This window comes from Pelodiscus sinensis, chromosome 24 (assembly GCF_049634645.1).
Source record: "Pelodiscus sinensis isolate JC-2024 chromosome 24, ASM4963464v1, whole genome shotgun sequence".
Classification (NCBI taxonomy): Eukaryota; Metazoa; Chordata; order Testudines; family Trionychidae; genus Pelodiscus; species Pelodiscus sinensis.
Genome location: NC_134734.1, coordinates 23895551 through 23914037, shown reverse-complemented (window position 1 = coordinate 23914037; position 18487 = coordinate 23895551). Strand labels below are relative to the sequence as shown.

General features: G+C 56.8%; 1 long non-coding RNA gene across 1 annotated transcript; it reads left to right on the top strand.

Annotated features, from left to right (window-relative positions):
* Positions 1 to 13473: 13473 nt before the first annotated feature.
* On the top strand, positions 13474 to 16554 carry LOC112546700 (uncharacterized). Its single transcript, XR_003090418.2, has 2 exons — positions 13474 to 13600; positions 16028 to 16554. It is a non-coding gene; the product is annotated as an uncharacterized LOC112546700 (long non-coding RNA).
* The last annotated feature ends 1933 nt before the right edge of the window (positions 16555 to 18487 follow it).

The window sequence follows — 18487 nt, the reverse complement described above, 5'->3', positions numbered from 1 at the left end:
CCCAGCCCCAAGCAGATCCCCGTGTCCAGGACCCTGGCTGCCAGCCCTGCTCTCCTGTGGCCCCAGCCCCGCCACCTCCTTAGCTCTGTCCATGGCTGCCCCTCCTGGAGCCACGTCCCGGCTCCAGGCTCTGGCCCCGGGGCAGGCTGCACAGCCAGCGACAAGGTGGGGCGCGGGGTAAAAAGGAAGGGGCCCACTGGCTGAAGTGGTTAGGGGAGCCAACAGCCTAGCTGGGCCCCTGGGAGGGGCGGGACCTCAGCTGGAAGGGACGGAGCTGAGGCTGCCAAACCCCTCGCCCTCGGCACCACCCGGACCATCGCGCACCCCTCGCCCTCAGCACCACCCGGACCATAGCGCACCCCTCGCCCTCAGCACCACCCGGACCATAGCGCACCCCTCGCCCTCGGCACCACCCGGACCATAGCGCACCCCTCGCCCTCAGCACCACCCGAACCATCGCGCACCCCTCGCCCTCAGCACCACCCGGACCATAGCGCACCCCTCGCCCTCAGCACCACCCGAACCATAGCGCACCCCTCGCCCTCAGCACCACCCGAACCATAGCGCACCCCTCTCCCTCGGCACCACCCGAACTATCGCGCACCCCTCGCCCTCGGCACCACCCGGACCATAGCGCACCCCTCGCCCTCGGCACCACCCGGACCATAGCGCACCCCTCGCCCTCGGCACCACCCGGACCATAGCGCACCCCTCGCCCTCGGCACCACCCAAACCATCGCGCACCCCTCGCCCTCAGCACCACCCGGACCATAGCGCACCCCTCGCCCTCAGCACCACCCGGACCATAGCGCACCCCTCGCCCTCGGCACCACCCGGACCATAGCGCACCCCTCGCCCTCAGCACCACCCGAACCATCGCGCACCCCTCGCCCTCGGCACCACCCGAACCATAGCGCACCCCTCGCCCTCAGCACCACCTGGACCATAGCGCACCCCTCGCCCTCAGCACCACCCGTACCATAGCGCACCCCTCGCCCTCAGCACCACCCGAACCATCGCGCACCCCTCGCCCTCGGCACCACCCGAACCATAGCGCACCCCTCGCCCTCAGCACCACCCAAACCATCGCGCACCCCTCGCCCTCGGCACCACCCGGACCATAGCGCACCCCTCGCCCTCAGCACCACCTGGACCATAGCGCACCCCTCGCCCTCAGCACCACCCGGACCATAGCGCACCCCTCGCCCTCAGCACCACCCGAACCATCGCGCACCCCTCGCCCTCGGCACCACCCGAACCATAGCGCACCCCTCGCCCTCAGCACCACCCAAACCATCGCGCACCCCTCGCCCTCGGCACCACCCGGACCATAGCGCACCCCTCGCCCTCAGCACCACCCGAACCATCGCGCACCCCTCGCCCTCGGCACCACCCGAACCATAGCGCACCCCTCGCCCTCAGCACCACCTGGACCATAGCGCACCCCTCGCCCTCAGCACCACCCGGACCATAGCGCACCCCTCGCCCTCAGCACCACCCGAACCATCGCGCACCCCTCGCCCTCGGCACCACCCGAACCATAGCGCACCCCTCGCCCTCAGCACCACCCAAACCATCGCGCACCCCTCGCCCTCGGCACCACCCGGACCATAGCGCACCCCTCGCCCTCAGCACCACCCGAACCATAGCGCACCCCTCGCCCTCAGCACCACCCGGACCATCGCGCACCCCTCGCCCTCGGCACCACCCGGACCATAGCGCACCCCTCGCCCTCAGCACCACCCGAACCATAGCGCACCCCTCGCCCTCAGCACCACCCGGACCATAGCGCACCCCTCGCCCTCGGCACCACCCGGACCATAGCACACCCCTCGCCCTCAGCACCACCCGAACCATAGCGCACCCCTCGCCCTCAGCACCACCCGAACCATAGCGCACCCCTCGCCCTCAGCACCACCCGGACCATAGCGCACCCCTCGCCCTCAGCACCACCTGGACCATCGCGCACCCCTCGCCCTCAGCACCACCCGGACCATCGCGCACCCCTCGCCCTCAGCACCACCCGGACCATCGCGCACCCCTCGCCCTCAGCACCACCCGAACCATAGCGCACCCCTCGCCCTCAGCACCACCCGAACCATAGCGCACCCCTCGCCCTCAGCACCACCCGAACCATAGCGCACCCCTCGCCCTCAGCACCACCCGAACCATAGCGCACTCCTCGCCCTCGGCACCACCCGGACCATAGCGCACCCCTCGCCCTCAGCACCACCTGGACCATCGCGCACCCCTCGCCCTCAGCACCACCCGGACCATCGCGCACCCCTCGCCCTCGGCACCACCCGGACCATCGCGCACCCCTCGCCCTCAGCACCACCCGAACCATAGCGCACCCCTTGCCCTCGGCACCACCCGGACCATCGCGCACCCCTCGCCCTCATGGGCCAGCGACTGCCCCGTACGAGAGGAGGGAGCATTCCCTCTCTCCTCACTGAGGGGCAATATCAGAGCCAGGCACTGAAACCCGGCTGTGCAGGGTGAGAACCTGGCGGCCACCTCCCGGGGTTGGGGTGCTCGGAGATCACCTCAGGTCCGCTCTGTCCGTTCACTTCCAAGGAGCGCAGCCCTGACCCGGGCGGGTCGACACTGATGCTCGCTCCACGTGGCTTTTGGCCGGCGAGCACCAACGCCCAGCGAGGGGGCCTGTGCCAGGGCTGCCCCGTGGCTCAGAGCTGCCTGGTAGAGCCACGCCCTTCGCCCGCAGAGAAGCAAAGCGCCGGGTGAAACGAAACGGTTGGGCCCTTCCGTTCTCTCCTGGGAGTTGTTCCCACTGCTCCATGAAAACCCTTTTCTTTTAAGGAAACCGTCGGTGCCGGTGCTGCCCACAGGCGCTTGAAGGGGGAAGTAGAGGTGACCGAAACCCTGTCAGATGGGCGACTTGGTGGGCCCCTGCGCAAGGTGGGGACAAGAAGGGGCGGGGCCTCAAGTGGAAGGGGCGGGGCTGGGGCAGCCATCCCTCAGCGCCACCTGGACTGTGCCCAGGTCTCCAGCCGCCACCGCCCCTTTGAATGCCTGAGCCCCAGGGCAGTTACCCCTTTGCCCCCTATCGGCAGGCCTGCTAGTTGCTGCATGGGCAGCATAGCAGGGCCGCTGTCCAAGAGTGGGGGAATTGCAAGAATCCACCCTGAGAGCAGGGGGCCGAACGCTTGATGTTGCTGGGCCCGGAGCCCAGGGGTGGGAAGGCCAGCATAGGGGCCCGTGATTCGACAGGAGTCTGTGGCTCGCGGGGGCCTGGCGGTGCAGCAGGGAGCTCCGGCCCCAGCATCCATGGAGCTCAGAGGCCGGCAGCAGTCACGGAGCTCAGCCCCGGCGACAGCAGGGCCACGGCAGCTGGGGAGCTCTGGTCCCGGGGAGCCCCAGATGGGCCAGTGACGGGGGTCTGGGCCCCAGCCCGAGGCGGCGGGGCCAGGAGCAGGCTGGACGCAGATGGTAGGGAGGGGTTGAGAGGCCAATGACAAGGGAGCACCCCTGGTCCGGCAAATCCCCTTGTCCGGGAGCAGTCAGGTGCCGGAGCAGGGAGGTCCAGCCTGTGCATAGCAGGGAACTGGCCTGGCAGACCTGTGAGCAGCACACGGCGCCTGTGGCCAGAGCCCGGGACGCGCTGCCTGTGTCCAACGTTACCGTCTCGCCGTGTCCCAGGAATCCCGCGCCCTGGGAGGTGCCCAGTGGGCGCGTCACTACACAGCTGTGCTGGGCCGGGAGGGAGAGGGTCTGGCCCCTGGTGTTTCTCACTCCACGGTGGAGCATTGCCAGCCCGGCAGCAAACCACGGGCATCTCCCCAGCCGGAGACAGGCCAGAGATGCTAACGGGGGACCCCATGGGCGCTGCAGCTGTGTCTTTTAGCCGCTCCACACAAACCAGTCTGGGAACCAGCCTGGCCTGAGGGAACACAGCCTGGGCACTCAGGAGAATGAGCAGGAATTCAGTCCACGAGCTCCTGATGAGAACGCCAGGCAGGCCCCTCCGGCGCCGCCTCTGACACCTCGTTCCCCTCGTATTCCCTTTGTCCTTTGGGAAGATGCAGATGGGAGCCCAGTTCTCTTGGCCAAACTCCAGCCAACGGGCTCCTTCCGGCAACGTTCTCTCCTTCCTGGAGCCCTTCCAGATGATGCAATCCGAGACGGTGCTTCCCCGGGGAGAAACACAGCGGTGGGACAACGGGCCAAAAGGGAATGCGGCAGGGAGGAAGGATGGTCCAGTGGTTAGCGAACTAGCCTAGATTATGAGGGCCCGTGGGCAGGTCACTTAGCCGCTCTGTGCCTCAGTTTCTCCACAGAGGGTTTCAATGCCGGTCCGTTTCACAGGGGTGGCAGAAGGACGAACGCCCATTGTGAGAGGGCCAGCGAGCGTTAGACGTGCCTGAAGTGGAATTTTGGTTTGTGCAAGACGCTGACACCCTCCCCTTCCGAGGGGTAAAAGAAATGTCAAAACTGGAGAATTTCCCGCTGAACAGCAAAATCCAGGCCTGCCTGGAGCGGCTCCCAACAGCTCTAGCGTCCCTGGCTCTGGGCCCTGCTTTTGTCTTCCGACGTGTGCCGGGGCCTTCCCCTCCATTGCTTTGGGCAGGCACAGGGAGCCCTGGGCCTAGCAGGACAGGTGGCTGGGGGAAGAGATGGAGCTGACCCACCTACAAGGAGGGTCCTGCCGCTGGCAGGCTCCACTCGGCGAGGGGGAGGCGGGCTAGGAGCATGCCCCGACCCTGCCGAGAGGCCGTGCTGGGGTCTTTGCTGCACAGGGCTGGGGGCCAGGGGCTGGTGGCCAGACTGAGCGAAGCAGGGTGTTTTGGGGTGCAGTTCCCGTAAGAGCTCCCACAGGAGAGCCACAGCGCTGCGTGAGCGCCAAGCGAGGAGGGATCCACACACGAGCCCACATGCCGAGCGGAGGGGGCCCTTCCTGCTGTCCGCTCCCCCTGCTCTCTGGGTTCTTCTAGTCTCCTTTCTGGGGCCACAGGCCTGCAGCCTGCCGACACCCCAGTCTGTGGGCAGAAGCAGCATCCCCCGGGTTCGACTCAGTGGAGCCAGCGTTAGCGGCGCGCTCTGGGAACGGCCTCGTGCTGTTCCCATGGACCTCCCCGCAAACATGCTCTGGTTTTCATCTGTCCGTAAAACATGGCTTGGGGCCGCCGCGTAGCCCAGCCGGGTGAGGGGGACAGCCCTGACAAGTGGCCTGTGTTTGATCAGGGAATCAACACTAGCCAAGCGCTCCAGCCCAGCGGCTGCGAGGCGGCAGCGAGCGAACCAGGTGCACTGCTCAGGCGAGAGGCCGCTGCAGAAAATTGTTTTCCCCAACAATCCCTCTCTCTCTGCTAACCGACAGTGGCTTTTCCTACTGGGACTTGGTCTGGTTGTCACACCCAGCCACTGGCTCAGGATCTGCTTTTCTCTGCTCAGTTAAAGAGTCAGCTAGTAACGCGTCTTTTCTCCCCACAAGATGCTTTTACACTAAAAGCAACCCAGGGCAGACTCTAGCTGCTCAGTTCATGCTTCCAGTTTGCAAACAGTGGGGAAAAGATCGCTGCCCTTCCCCACCCAAGTCCTCACAGGACTCCCCCAGATCCAAGCCCAGATTAAGTAACTGAGCCACTGGGCAGGGCTAGCAATTAAATCTGTTTGCAGAAGAACATCCCAGGTGATGCAGAAGAGATATTGATCTACAGGGACATGCCAAGCATTTGGTGACAAATAGGTGGGCCAACAGAGCTGGGTTTGGCTGGTAAATAAACCCATCGCCATTCCTAGAGGTGCCTCACTTCCTTTGGGAGAAGCCAGAGCACCGGTATAAAAGTCCTTGAGCCCCAACGCTCCTCAGCCACTTGACCTCGCTCCTTTGCACTTCTTGCCAATCGCAGAACCAGGTAAGTCTGTTTCTATTGACGCGTCTTTCCTAGGTTTGGCCTGGGAGCAGCAGAATAGCTGCACCAGCTCGGTTCTGGGCAAATCCCTTCCAACACCCAACTCTGAGAGCTCCACTGCTTGGACACAAGGCAGACGGTCCCTGGAGTGCAGGGGCCCAAGCGGGACAAGACTCCAGATGGGCAGCAGGCAGGAGGAAGGGCTGGGGGAGTAGAGGCCACGTGGTTTATCTCTGTAAATCCAGGGGGATCAGTAAGGCAGCTATTGCTTTTCGGCTGGGTGAGTGTGTCGCCAACACCTATTGGACGACACGGCCACAGGACATCTGAAGATGTGAGCTGTGCCCACGAAAGCTCATGATCCCATCTAAATGTTTCGTTAGTCTTTCAAGTGCTACCAGACCATTGGTTGGTTTTTAAGTTTATTAATAATTAGTTTGGGCAGAGCAGTTTTCATCCCTTGATCTCAAAGCACTTTGCAAAGGCAGCAGAAGATCCTATCTCCGTAGGAGAGGTGTACAGGGAGCAGAGCACCAATGAATCATAAGCATAGTTTGACGGAGCGGTTTTGATCCATTGATCCCAAAGCACTTTGCAAAGGGAGCTCACCACCCTGCCTCCGTTTGACCGGTGTGTAAGTAGCACCATGTGAACCGGAACAATTACCACAAGAACAATATTAGCTTTTTGCTAACAATCATGGCAAGAATGGGGTATGATCTGCCAGGCACCCGAGTCCGGGCCTGGGGAAGTAAACTGCTTTGTACAAGTACCAAAATCTATCTATCTACCTATCTATCTATCTATATGTCTGTCTGTCTGTCTATAATTGATTTCATAGTATTTATATAGTTTCAAATCAGTTCTTTAAAGCAATGACAGAAAATATGTTCTTGTTTCTCAAAGAATCTTTCTACCAGAACATGTAAGAAATTATAGGTTTTCCCTGGTGGAAAAATTCAACTTTTCATCAAAACCCTGCAAACCAAAACATTTCAGCAAGAACTCAACCTGTGTTGTATGGCTGAAAAGTCTAAATTTCCCTCAAAATTTCACCAAAAAGGAAAACCGCCTTTACCTCGGAAAATGCGACTCTGCTCTAATCTGTTTGCTTTTCTACCCCGGCGCTCACTTTTCTCCTGCGCCCCACAGTTCTTTGCTCTCTTTTTAACTTCCGGCAGCGTGGGAACTCAAGGCAGCCTCTGCTGCTGCCGTACTTAGAGCAATTGGCAAAACTCAATTTTTCTGAGGCTCTTGCTCTCAAAGGCCCATCAGCTTGAGAACAGCTGAAGATGCTGTGAATCCACAATGGGAAAATTTGGTTCACAAGTTTTCAACAAGCTCCATGTAAGTGGCACAGGCTGAACCTCTCTAGTCCAGAACTCTCTGGTCCAAAAATTTCTGTAGTCTGGCATGATTTCCGTTAGCCGGACGTCCACTTATTCATTGGTGTGGCCAAGTTTCCCACCGTCCCCTAAAGTTTGTTTTCAGCCACCAGGCCTGGCTCTCAGTGCTCTGTGCTGTTGTTTAGCTCTAATTTACCCCTAAATGTCCTCCCTGCAAGCAGTGGAAGTGTTGGCAAGGCTGCTAGACAATATGACCTTCCATGCTCTGGTTCGGAACCGGTCAGGTCCCAAGGGCGCCAGACTAGAGATTCAGCCTGTACCACAAATTGGCTTGCTCTCTGGCTTCTCAAGGAGACCGGTTGGGGAAATCCCCATTAGTGCACCCCCAAAGAAAGCGGCTGGTGACCCTCTGACAAGGTCATGGCCCACAGGTTGTGTGCCATGTGTATTACATTAAAAAAAACCTACTGCACCATAGCCCCGGACAACAAATACCAAGATCTCCTGCTTTCGCAACCTCCGAGAGCTTTTGTTCCTTGCAGGGATCCCTAGCCCGCCGGAAGATGTGCTCCCATCAACAGAAACAGGACTGCCATGAGATCCCAGCAGGGCCTGGAGGGGATTGCAGCTGCACCGGAGGAGGATCCGTGGGCGGCGGCAGTGGAGCTGTGCTGCACCAGAGCACTCTGGGCAACTCGAGCGGGGGATCGGCCTGCTGCGGCGTGGGAGGAGGATCAGGCGGCGTGGGCGGGATAGCAGCTGGTGGCTGCCTAGGAGGGGGATCAGGCGGTGTAGGTGGGGGACCAGGGCAAAAGGTTGTAGTATGCGGGGGTAGCGGAGGATCGTCCGACTGTGGAGGGGGATCAGGCGTTGTGGGCGGTGGAGCAGCCAGCAGCTGCCTGGGAGGGGGATCAGGCAGTGTGTGGGGGGGACCAGGGAAAAAGGTTGTAGTAGGCGGGGGTAGCGGAGGATCGTCCGGCTGTGGAGGGGGATCAGGCAGTGTGGACGGGACAGCAGCTGGCGGCTGCCTGGGAGGGGAATCGGGCAGTGTGTGTGGGGGACCAGGGAAAAAGGTTGTAGTAGGCGGAGGTAGTGGGGGATCGTCCGGCTGTGGAGGCGCTGTGAGTGGGGGAGCAGGTGGCAGCTGCCTGGGGGGATCAGGCAGTGTGGGCGGGGACTCCGCCAGCTGCTGCAGTGGGGGATCTGCCGGTGTTGGCACCGGTGTCTCCCTGCAATCCTCGCAGCAGAAATGCCCCGTTGTGGTCCCCTGCCTGGAGCAGCAGACCAAGCAGCCCTGCCAGTGGCCCCCGCACCCAAAGTAGCAGCCGCGGAAGCATCAAGGGAGCTGATCCTGCAGCCGCCGCATGCCCGGCTGCTTCTCGGCCCGTGAAGTTTCCTGAATTCCCGACGCTTTGCACGGCTCGAGGCTCTCCTGGGTTGTAGCTTCTCTCCCCCTTCGCCAGCTGGATCCTGTGTTGCTGACGCACTCCGACCCCCCTGAGCAAGGCGATCTGTGCTTCCAGGCTGGGATGCATATTCCCTCCCTCCGCCCTCTGCTCCGCTCTCCCACTGTGCATGTGAAAAAAAGGAATAAAGTGTAGAATGCAATGGCACCTGTCTGGTGTGTTCTGTAGCCTTCGCTCCCCTGTTCTGGCTTCAGAACAGAAACTGACCCCCGAGGAATCCTGGAACTGGCAGGGCCCTCGAGAGGCATCGAGTCCCATCCCCTGCCCTAGCGCCAGGACCGAGCACCATCTAGCCCATCCCTGGCAGGTGTGTGTCCCACCTGCTCTTCAATCTCTCCAGGGATGGAGATTCCACAACCGCCCTGAGCAACTTATCCCAGTGTTTGACCCCCCTGACAGGCAGGAAGTTTTTCCTAATGTCCAACCTCAACCTCCCTTGCTGCAGTTTAAGCCCATTGATTCAAGAAGAATAATTTTCCTCCCTCCTCCTTGTGACACCCTTTTAGATCCCTGAAAACCGCTCTCATGTCCCCTCTCAGTCTTCTCCTTTCCAAACTAAACAGGCCCAGTTCTTTCGGCCTCCCTCAGAGCTCATGTTCTCTAGACCTTTCATCATTCTTGTTGCTCTTCTCTGGACCTTCTCCAATTTCTCCACATCTTTCCTGAAATGTGGTGCCCACAACTGGACACAAGACTCCGGCTGAGGCCTGTTCAGTGCAGAGCAGAGCGGGAGAACGACTCCTCGTGTCTTGCGCACCACACTCCCGTTCATGCCGCCCAGAGCCAGGTTTGCTTTGTTTGCAACACTGGTGATTCCTATTGAGTTTGTGATCTGCTAGGACCCCAGGTCGGGCTGTGGGCAGTGGTTTCCCACGGTGTGTGGAACTGACTGCTCCTCCCAACCTGGAATATTTTGCATTTGTCCTCGTTGAAATTCATCCTCTTCCCCCCAGGCCATTTCTCCCATTTCCGATCGTTGTGACTTATACCCCTGCCCTCCACAGCAAATCCGGACGATGCAAACCAGAGATTTAAGCCAGACTCTGTTCAGTCCATGAGAGCATGACTCTGACCGGGGAGCTGAAAGCCTCCGCCGGCCCCTGGCCCAGGTGTGGGGTGCTGCCTCTGCACTCCAGGAAGGGGCGGAGCCTCAGGTGGAAGGGGTGGGATTGGGGGCAGCCAGAACCTCAGCACTGCCAGGAGTGCGGTGTCACACACACACGCACACACCTCAGCACTGCCAGGAGTGCGGTGTCACACACACACACACACCCCTCAGCACTGCCAGGAGTGCGGTGTCTCACACACACACACACCCCTCAGCACTGCCAGGAGTGCGGTGTCTCACACACACGCACACCCCTCAGCACTGCCAGGAGTGCGGTGTCACACACACACACACACACACACAGCCCTCAGCACTGCCAGGAGTGCGGTGTCACACACACACACACACACACACAGCCCTCAGCACTGCCAGGAGTGCAGTGTCACACACACACACACAAAGCCCTCAGCACTGCACATGCTGAGCGTGTCTGCCACGTGTGAGAGGCCCCTCCCACTGGCCTCCCCTCTGATGAGTTCACGGGACTGGTTCTAGAGTGACAGTACCAGAACACGCCATGCCCGTCTCTGCTTTGCAGTCAGGACCAAGTGCTCTCACATCTGTCCCCGTGAACAAAATCCACCGGAGCCTAGAACGTAAAACGGCAAAGGGCCCAGACAGGGCCTCTGTGTATTAATGGGGTTATAAACGCCGGACTCCACCTGTGGGGGTCGGGTAGTACAAATGCCATTCTCACCCCAAGATCCCAGGAAGAACTGCACTGACGCATGCTGATGGTGGTTCTAATGTTCCTGGTACTGGGTGACTATAAATTAGTTTCTTGGATTTCTCTGGATCTACAGCTCGATTATCAAACCTGTTTCCATGCCTTAGGAGCACCAATCCGGGTGAAAATCAAAGTTCTAAGAGGCCTAGGGGCTTTTGAAAATCCCACCTAATGGTCCTTTTTAGGGCTCTGTCATTCTAACGACTTGCCATAATCCAGGCAACATGAGAACCGTAGGGATGAAATAAATCAGAAGAGCTCCTGCCATTCATCCGAGAAAAGCAGGTTAAAAACAGCTCGTGACAACTGCCCAGGCCCACAAAATACTCCCCTTTACACCCACGGGCAGGCCCTTGGACTGCAGGGAATCGCTATTTGACAGTGTGTGTTCCTCCTTGAAGAATGTGTGTCACAATTACAGGAAAAATGGGGGTTATGTTGTCACAGCTCAATTCCCCAACCTAGTACTTTGAGTGTGGATATGGGGGCCGGTTAGCAAAATAAACTCTGTAAGAACCTGTCTCTTTTACTCCCTGAGAAAAAAATTGTCCGGAAACTGAGACCTAAACAGAAAGACAATCGGTCGCTGCCACCACCAAGTGTAAATAAAAATATAAAATAAGCCCTATTCCAGGGAAGAAATCACTTAGAATCCCTTCCCCGAGCAAAGCTCTCCCTCCTGTCCCAACCTCTGTTTTGCTTGTGGTTGGGAAAACAAACAGAGATCATCTGCAGAGAACAATGGGGCTCTACTCCTCCCTGATAACTTAGGCATGTAGGTGCAAGGACAGAAAAATCAACCAATACCGGTTAACCAAAACAAAAAGAAAACACTTTTATTATTAAAACAAGACTACTGTTGCAAGCAGAGTAAATGACTGGGTGTTAAAAGCCATGGAATGAAATAGACTTAGGGAGAATCCCTGGGCTGTAATCCTCAGTTTCAAAAGAGAAAAACATTTAACTAGCTCAGACATGATTTCCAAACCCCCAAACAAGGAAAACAAGAAAACCTGACAGACTATCCAAACTTTTCCCTACTTACAAGTTTCAATGAATTCAAGGAGTCTGTTCCTGGGAGAGTCCGTCTCTCCTACTACCTGGGGAAAAAATTGCTCTGACCCCAAAAAAAAAGAAGAGAAAAAAAAATCTCTCTCAGTTTGAAATTCCTTATCTGTATTTCATTGGCTGAATGCCCAAAGCCTCCTCTCTCAGACGCATCTCCAGAGTTGCTTAACCCTTTCCTCAATCTCCAGATAAGTCAGACTCTCCTTTGCAGCTCCAATTCATGACATATGTTTACTCCCCGTACATACCATTTTATTCAAGTCACATCCATATATCTTGCACAAATAGGCCAAATAATAATTTTTTTCCCTGTACACATTCAATGCAGGTAAAAAGCTTGGTGCTGTTCATCTTACAAAGCAGTCTGCAAGTTACTGTTTTTGTTTCTTTGCCTGTTTTTACCACACACACACACACACACACGTATTTATTGTGCGCTTCAGTAAAGACTCATAGGGACAGATCCCCTACTGAAATAGCTGCACTGAAGTCACCAGAGGACTGCTGATTTACACCAGCTAAGGATCTGGCCCAGAATAGCCAATAACAAACCTCAGACATTTACATCAGTCTGCTGGTGACTCTCCCCGCCCCCATCGTAAATAACAAATCGGGGTGTCCGGATTGAATTGACAAGACGGTGAAGAGTAGCCAGGTTTGCTACAGTGTGTTTGTTGCGGGTCTAACTCTAGGCCTGCTGAAGTCAAAGGAAAGATCTGCCCTGATTCCAATAGGCACTTGAAACTACCTCCCCGCAGGCATGAATATTGGAAGGAGACGTTCATTTCAGCAGCATTGCCTGGTTGGGGAACAGAGTTCTCTTAGGTCCCCCGAACTAACACTGCCTCCCCGCAGGTTTCTTCTTTAATTCAAGCATCCTTTGGCTTCCTCCTCTGCCTGCCCAGGTCCATACCAGGCATGTTCCCAGATTAAGGACAACCAGAGGAAGCAGCAGGTTGAACATGGATCCTTCCGGCGAGCGGGTGACCTTGGGGTGGCCTTGGGATTCGTCCTCTTACCCCCTCAACTCTCCCTGACATCACGCACCAGCTGATACTTGACGCTCGTTGGACCCGTCCCACTGCCTGGTTGCTCAAAGGTTTGAAGTGACAGGCCTGGGCCGAATTCTAGGCCTTCTGTGGCAAGATAGACACAGAAATGGCACCAGGACAAGGAAGTGAGGAGGGACACGTTCACTCCTCCGAATCTCGGCCATTCTCTCAAAGACGTGTCCTGGCAATTAGAGTTGCAGGAAACTACCACCAGGCCCACAAATGGGGGGATCAAAAGAGGAGAAGTGCCCCGGGGCCTGGTAAGTTTCAAGGGCCCAGTGCTCCCACCGGCTGTTTCTGTGTCAGCGGCAAAGCCCAGCGCCCCTGGCCCCTTAGCTCGCAGCCAGAGTGTTACGTAGCAGACTCCAGGTGTTAGCAGGCGGGGGCAGCATGGCTCACTCTGGGTGGTGCTGACGTCTGTCTGCCCAAGGCCCTGCCCCTTCTGCCCAAAGCTGCGCCCCTCCTGGGAGTATGCAGCTGCAAACCCACACCTTGCTTAGGGGTCCAGCGTGGCTGCCAGCTCCCCTCACTGCCACTGAATATTGTACCCAACCTCCTTGTCCAAACGTTTGCCAGGGAGTTAAGATATCTCAGGTCCGGGCCATCTCTCCTTCGGGTGCTGCAATCCAAACCCTTCCCCGCACGACGGAAAAATACTGAACCACCAAAACCACCCTTGTGGTTTGCTCATCCCCACTTGCAATGCACAGCGGGTGGGAGCGGGTGGGGCTCCCAACCGAAACTGTGTGAAACACCAGGAAAAAATAACATTGAGCAAAGGCGATGAGTCAAGGGAGCTCTGGAAGGAAATGAATGTCTGTACAGAGGTGGGTCACTGTCCCCCTGGGGTATTTCATTTCCAAGAACAGGCTTTCGGGAAGGTATAAAAGTTCCCGTGTCCCAGGCTGCCTCATTCACTCAGCTTCCTGCTCATCTCCCGCGTTCCAGCTGACATTCAAGGTGAGTCGTTAGTCTGATGAAGCTCTTCCCTGTTAATTGAAATTAACTTCATCGGTTTGGCCAGGGAGTATTACAAGCCTAACTCTGAACTCTCCAGTTTGGAGTGGGTGGGTGTGTGGGTTGTCAGGGTTGGAGACTTTGATGCTAAGTAGCAATGTGGACTAACTAGTGTGAGCTACCTGACTCCCCATCGTGCCTAGGACCTGGAGTTTTTTGAGGACAAAATAGAGTGAAGTAAGGGAGAAGCAGTGTACATGGTATACCTAGACTTTAGTAAGGCATTTGGCATGGTCTTGCACGACCTTCTTTTCACTAAACTAGGGAAATGCAACCTAGGTGGGGCTACTATAAGGTGGGTGCAGATAACCATTCTCAGGGAGTAGTTATTAATGATTCAAAGCCATGCTGGACGGGCAGAACAAGGGGGGTTTCACAGGGGTCAGTTTTGGGACCAGATCTGGTCAATATCTTCATCAATGATTTACATGATGGCAGAGGGTATGTCTGCACTACCCTCCTAATTCGAACTAGGAGGGTAATGTAGGCATACCCATAGAGAGCACGATTATTAACTTTGCAGATAATAGCACTTTGGAGGATACAGTCAACATTCAAAATGATCTGGATAAACTAGAGAAATGGTCAGAGATCAATAGGATGAAGTTGGACAAGGAGAAATGCAAAGTGCTCCGCTTAGGAAGGACCAATCCGTTTCACACATATAAAATGGGACGTGACTGTCTGGGAGTGAGTCCTGCAGAAAGGGGTGTAGTGGACCACAAGCTAAATATGAGTCAACGGTGTGACGCTGTTGCAAAAAAGCAAACCTGATTCAGGGAGGCATTTGCAGGAGTGTTGTGAGCAAGACACGAGGAGTCATTCTCCTGCTCTGCTCTGCTCTGCTCTGCACTGCGCTGATTAGGCCTCAGTTGGAGTATTGTGTCCTGGTCTGATCACCACATTTCAAGAAAGATGAGGAGAAATTAAAGAGGATCCAGAAAATATTTAAAGGTCTAGAGAACATGAGCTTTGAGGGAAGACTGGAAGAAGTGGGCTTGTTTAGTTTAGAAAAAAAGACTGAGAGGGGACATGAAAGCAGCTTTCAAGTACCTAAAAAATTCTTACAAGAAGGACAGAGAAAAATTATTCTCCTTAAACATCTGTGGACAGGACAAGAAGCAAGGGGCTTAAACTGCAGCAAGGGAGGTTCAGGTTGGACATTAGGAAAAACTTCCTGCCTGTCAGGGTGGTGAAACACTGGAATAAGTTGCCTAGGGGGGTTGTGGAATCTCCATCCCTGCAGATATTTAAGAGCAGGTTGGACAGACACCTGTCAGGGATGGTCTAGACAGTGCTGGGTCCTGCCAGGAGGGCAGGGGACTGGACTTCATGCTTCTCGAGGTCCCTTCCAGTTCTAGGATTCTATGGGAAGCAGAAAGCAGGCACTGGTATGGACACAGCTCAGAGAACAGACTGAAGCCTCTTAATGCATTTCCCCAGCTCTTCAAGCTTTTTGGCTTCGAAGGACACCTCAGGACAGATCTCCTTGTCTCATTGCTCTGGGTCTCTTTTTCTCCACTGTCAGACTTTACTCTCTGCCTTTTGTCTGGGACTTTGCAGGGAGCTGAGGGGTATAGGTATGAAACTCCCATTTCAATCTGGAATCTTAACAGGATTTAGGAACCACGTTCCGTGCCTTAGACAATGCCAGCTTTCAGGAATAGAGAGCCACTGTGCATGGATTCCTGTTGGCTATCTCCTGGGCGGGTGTGAAATCAGCACAGCCCCCATTGAGTTCAAAGCAGCTGCCCAAGTTTCCACCAGCAGAGGATCTGCCCCAGACCAGCGAGGGCGCTGATCATCTCTCGTAAAATTTCTCAAGAGCACCTAATGATTTCGGAACCTAAGTTCTGCTAGGAATTTAAGCACCTGGCAGCCCAAGGCTCACTGAAAATCAGCGAGAATTAGACTCCTAAAGCGTTTTGAGAATTTTATCCCTTCTCTGACCCCTGGATGTGACAGGCTACTGAGAATGTGAAACTCTCTTCCCATCTTTGCAGCGCTCCACATTGTCCCACAACAACCCCCCTCCCCTTGCCCCGTAACCATTTATCTCCAGATTTGGGGGGAAGGCCCCCAGGGAGGCCATGAGGCCTATTGGACAGCACACAGAGCTGAAGTGAGGAGAACCGAGGTCTACTCCCTCCATCGACACTGTCCCTACTGGGTGAAACTTGAGCCAGTCAGTTACCCTCTCACACCTCAGTTATCCTCACCTGGGAAATGGGTGTAGTGAGATTGGCGCCCCTTGGCAAAGAACTGGTAGTAAGGGCTCGGTGCTGGTATAATCTGTCTCATTTCTTAACCGGCCTCTGATAATTGATCTTGATTGCACGGTCAGTGAAGGACAATTTCTTTTTTTCTCAGGGGCTCCTGGCATTACAGAAACATGTGTTCCCGTGAGCCCAGAGGCTGCCCCGACAGCGAACACTCCTCCTGCCCCGACAGCGAACGCTCCTCCTGCCCCAGCAGTGAACGCTCCTCCTGCCACGGCAGCGAGGCCACGACCTGCCATGATGTGAAACCTCATCCCCAGTGCCCCACCACTGTTCCTTGTCAAACCCCCACCAGCCCCTGCCAGCAGCAGACCAAGCAAACCTGCCCGTGGCCACCCCAGAAACACCAGAAGTGAGAGAAGGGGCAAGAAGCTAAAGTGAAGGCGTCCGTCTCGGAAGCCGAGTTTGCGTCTTGTTCTCGGCGCGCTGCCCAGCGCTGGGAAAGCTTTGCCCCTCGCGTCTTTCACAAATGGCCCATCCGCTCTCCCCGACGGATGCTGTAGCAACCCAGGGGTGACTAACCACTGCTAAGGAACGGGCTTGGCTCCTGCAGGCTCCGAGAATTTCATCCTGCCTCTGTCCTAGGCAGAAATGCCAGCTATTAAAATTTAAAGTTCATGGAGTGTCAGTGTCTTCATGTTTGTTACCCAGGAGTTTCTCAGTCCCTTCCCTGGCACCCTGAGAGCAAAAGCCCGGCCCGTCTGCTAAACGTGGAAGCACGTTAAGTGCCCAAGGCTGTGACCCGAATCCTCAAGCTTGAACCCACCTTAGGCTGCCCATGAGGCTGGCAGCCGAACAGCTCGGGGCTGCCCATCCTGGCGGCAGGGTGTGTGGGGCTTTCCCTCCAGCTCTTCGAGGCTGGGGATGGGCAACAGGGGAGGGATCACTGAATGGTTCCCGGTTCTGTTCACTCGCTCTGGGGCACCTGGCACTTGCCCCTGTGGGCAGACAGGACCCTGGGCCGGATGGGCCTCTGGCCTGGCCCAGGCCACTCGCTCTTAGGTTCTTCCTATTTCCACCTGTGGTCCGGGAGCATCGGGCGGGCTGCAGACCATGTCTAGATTTCCAGTTGGATCCCGCGCTCCCATAGGGAATTGTTTAGGGGTTCACAGACGAAAAAAGGTTGGAGCCCACTGTCCTTGGAGGGGCTGAGCAGGCCGGCTGCTGACAAAGGGGCCTGGCAACTCAAGCAGCAGCCAGAGCTTTGGAGTCTTCCAGTCACCACCGGCCCCCTGAGTGGTGCACTGCAGGCAGCACTGAGGGCTGGTTGGGGGAGGCACAGGATGCTCTGGGCACCACTGAGGACTGGCTGCCCCTGAGGCCCCACCCTTTCCAGAAGCACAGAGCCGGGCTCTCCCCCCCCCCCCTCAACCAGGGGCCCAGCAATTCTGCCAGCCCCCCAGGACTGAGCATGTGTAACCATCACCAGGCAGATTTGCACCTGGAATCTCTGGAGCCTTGTCTCATGTAGGAGCCTCTACAGCTTGAGCTATGAAGCCAGCTGGCTCTTGGCTCAGGCTGCAGAGCGCCCTTGTTCCTATCTCGCGCTGTCCATGATCTAAGTGCCACTGCACGGCGCAGTGACCCACACTAGGGGCGTGGGCTACACGTGGGCTTGGGAGCGGGAAGTCTCCATCTGTCAGCACTGCCAGCCACTCCCCGGTTGCCTGGGCGAGTCGGACAGTTCTGTCCCCAGGTGCCAGCCACACGTCCTCAAGCGACTAATTCTGCGCTCAAGTGACATAAGCAGAGCGAGCCAAGTGAGATCCTGGCCCTGGCCTAGTATCAGGCGTAGGGGCCATCATATTGCCCTGACTCACCGATCATGGGCACTTCCCCCTGCCATGCCTCAGTTGCTCCCTCTGCAAAATGGAGAGATGAACCTGCCTTCTCCACCTCGTGCAGCCGAGGAGAGGAGTAATTAGCTGAGTGCTTTGATCACCTGCACTATTCAAACTGATTGCGGACATGCTGTGCCCAAGTAATTAACCAGCCCCTGCAGACCCCATGCCTTGGGAACAGCCCGGGCACATGAGGCCGTCGGGAATGAGGATGTCATCGTTCGGGAATGAGGATGTCATGGCATTCATTTGGCAGGGGGGTCCCAACCGTATAAAAGCTCTCCCCTGCCAGCGGCCGACACACCTCTGCTCCGCTCTCTGCACCGGGCTGGTCAACAGGGTATGTCGGATTCTACTGACCCTCCTCACTGCTCATTGTGAAGATCTTAGCCGCGGCCCGCCCAGATCAGAGTGGAACATTCTCTCGTCCCGAGCTCAATGCTGAGGGCGGTTCCTGTCTCGCCTGACTGGGTCCGTAGGGGAGCCTCAAGGGCCCTTCTGTCTCTGGGCAACGGACAGAGGGCATGGCAGGTTCCAAGGGTGCATGGGTAGGAGTCAGAGGGCACCATGGGGCTGCCTGAAGAAAAGGCAAGTTTGCAGCGGGGAGAATTGGCCAGGACCCGACGGCTGGAGTCGAATCCCTGGGACTTGCCATTTTTCACCTGGCCAGGGAAACCTGTGTCAATGTAAATGCGGGGGTGTTTCTCAGA